Genomic DNA, 3,035 nt, shown 5'->3' on the forward strand with positions numbered 1-3,035 from the left:
GTTCACTATATAGTCCACTAGACCGAGTGATTGAAAACAAATGAGTGAATTCAGACACTGATGAACAGCTGCTGTTAACAAGCAGAATCACTGAAGGAAAGAACAAGAAACAAAACTACAACTGACTTCCAGCCACAGCCTTAGATGAAATTAACCAAAATAAAACAGCAGAGGAGGATTACACAACTCCACAAACAGCATTACCAGCTTCACTCATTACTTGCCTCATCATAATGAAAAAAAAAAAACACCTTGATAATTCTATGAATAATCTTATTTAAAGGGTCATTGGATGCACATTTCCCACAAATTGATATGATTATTTAGGGTCTTAATATAAAGTCTGTAACATAGTTTGGTTAAAATTTCTCAATGGGACACTCTTAAGTAAAAGGTTTCTAAACAGTACCAGAAAAGGGTTCTTTGGCTTGTAACAATAGCTGAACCCTTTTTAGTGCTAAATAGAACCTTTTTTATAGGGTTCCATATAGAACCATGCTTTGAAAATGCTATATAGGACCTTATTGGTGTTATAAATAACCTTTTTAATGATAGTTTTTCATTAATATTAGTATGTTAATATCATTAATATTAGTATTATTTGTATATATTATTTATTAATATTGTTTTTTACCCCTCTATCTGCCTGGTCTTATAATATTTTGAAGTGTCTTTTAGGGTTTTACATAAAATCAACAACAACAATGTGTCAATTAGGTACTTTTTTTTAATGACGTGAAATTGTAGCAAAAATGACAGTGTTCTAACAACAGTTAATAGCAGAATACATTAATGAATGACAATGGACATTGAACATAAATAAATGCTTAAAGAAATAAAACAAAATAGAACATAAAATAGTGTATTGAAGACCAAGCTCCAGTGAAATATCTTCACGATCCTCTATGATACCTCTAAATTAATCATTATCTGTATTTTGTTGTGATTGAATGGCAGTTTCTCTCTGCAGATGATGAGGTTGTAGGATGTGACAGCATCTGAAATGCGTTTAGATATACGTTTGTTAGATATACAGTTTGTCTCCTTTCATTTGTTTATGTGAAAACAATTGTTTATGAAGGCCAAAAGTATATGTGAGCACTTCACAATGTTAAAAGGAAAAAGTAATATAACGTCAAGGGATAGCTGGGTATGTTTATGCATAAACCCTAGTAATAAAAAATATCTAACAAAATTGACCAACAATTCAATATCTTTGTTACTTACTTAGTGAAGAAGAGGAGAGTATCAGAGCTCTATAACAGAGCTGGTCACACTTACATGTTCTCTTAAACTAAAAAGAGAAAAGACATAGGAAACCAATTAGCATTTGAAAGATATAATTTATAGACATTTTAAGAAAGAAATTATTTACCTGAGTGTGCTGACAGTCTGTGTAGTTGGATGGCTGAGCTCCAGAAAATCAATGAGGCATCTTAGAGTGTAGCCTTGGTTAGGGTTTTACATTAAAACAATAACCACAGCAGGAGTTCTTCAGAATGCTATGGTTCTAAATGAAACCATTACTGCATGTAAAGAACCTTAAAAGAACCATATTTTTAGGGTGTAGCCATATAGGCCTAGCTGCATAACTATATCAAATATAAAATCACTTGGAGCTGTAAATCTGTGCAATATGGCTACGTGAGGACTTTTAAGAAGGTGAGTAAAAGAGACCTTCAATGTGATTAATATACAGTATATTTTTAATTTATTAGGCTAAGTAATGACTATAATAACCACTAAAAATCTAAAAGGGATATTCAGTAAAGTATATAGTTCTATTTTACAGTGATTCCTGGTTTGAGGATCGAGCCACAAAACCAGTCATTTAATTTGTGCATAAATAGCCTACATATAAAAGTATAAATAAAAATATACAGCAGAGAAGTGATATGAACGTTTATTGCTTAAGTATGCACTTAAGCACATTAATAATAATATTTGCTGTAGATCAGATGTAGCTGTTTTAGTAAACAAAAACATTCAAAATATTTGCAAAGATATATTGCTTCAGCATTGCAAGGTTTTTATTCCCACGCTGTAAAAAATGATCGTGATTTTAACGGTAAAAGACTGTAGAAATGCCACAGTAAAAACCTGTTAAATGATTAACAGTAAGTTTCCTTACAATATACGGTGAATAACTGTAATAGATCTAACCTTTGTTTTCGAGAAAGTAGCCTCAGATTCAACACTCATAGACTGTGTCTGAAATCACACCCTACAGCCTCATTCACTATTCCCTACATTAGTTCACTATATAGTCCACTAGACCGAGTGATTGAAAACAAATGAGTGAATTCAGACACTGATGAACAGCTGCTGTTAACAAGCAGAATCACTGAAGGAAAGAACAAGAAACAAAACTACAACTGACTTCCAGCCACAGCCTTAGATGAAATTAACCAAAATAAAACAGCAGAGGAGGATTACACAACTCCACAAACAGCATTACCAGCTTCACTCATTACTAACCAGACTCACTTTATTTCTGTCATATATCTACAAAAATTCTTTGAGAATTAACCGAGGTTTATATTGTATTGAAAATGTTTTGTTTGGCCTCAGCATTTTGGCGATCAGTGGTTGCTTTAGTTGGGCTCTTGACCCTTGACTCTTTAATGTTAGTTTTTCTCTGCTGTTGTATCTGTGTATGTAAAACACATTTGCTCTGACAAGAAGAGCCGAGATAAATTGTGCTGAAGTGGTTTTGATAAATATTAATGTGTCTAATTATTAGGGATGGGTGTATCGAGCCGAAGTATCGAAATATCGATACTGACGCGAGGATCGAAAGTATCGATACTCAAACAAAAAATATGGATACTAAGGTGCGTTTTATTTACCAGTGGTTTTGTTTATTTAACAAAAATAACAATAATAATAATGCGTACAATATGCATTGAATTGGACGAATAACCTTTGTTAGCGAGTAATTGTGTAGGATAGAACTATTTTCCTGATCATCTGGACACGCAAATGTTGCAAGACAGAACTAATCAATCACAGAGAGCGTTCACTCACTTCTGAGA

Source organism: Sinocyclocheilus anshuiensis, unplaced genomic scaffold (assembly GCF_001515605.1).
Source record: "Sinocyclocheilus anshuiensis isolate Anshui unplaced genomic scaffold, SAMN03320099.WGS_v1.1 scaffold853, whole genome shotgun sequence".
Classification (NCBI taxonomy): domain Eukaryota; kingdom Metazoa; phylum Chordata; class Actinopteri; order Cypriniformes; family Cyprinidae; genus Sinocyclocheilus; species Sinocyclocheilus anshuiensis.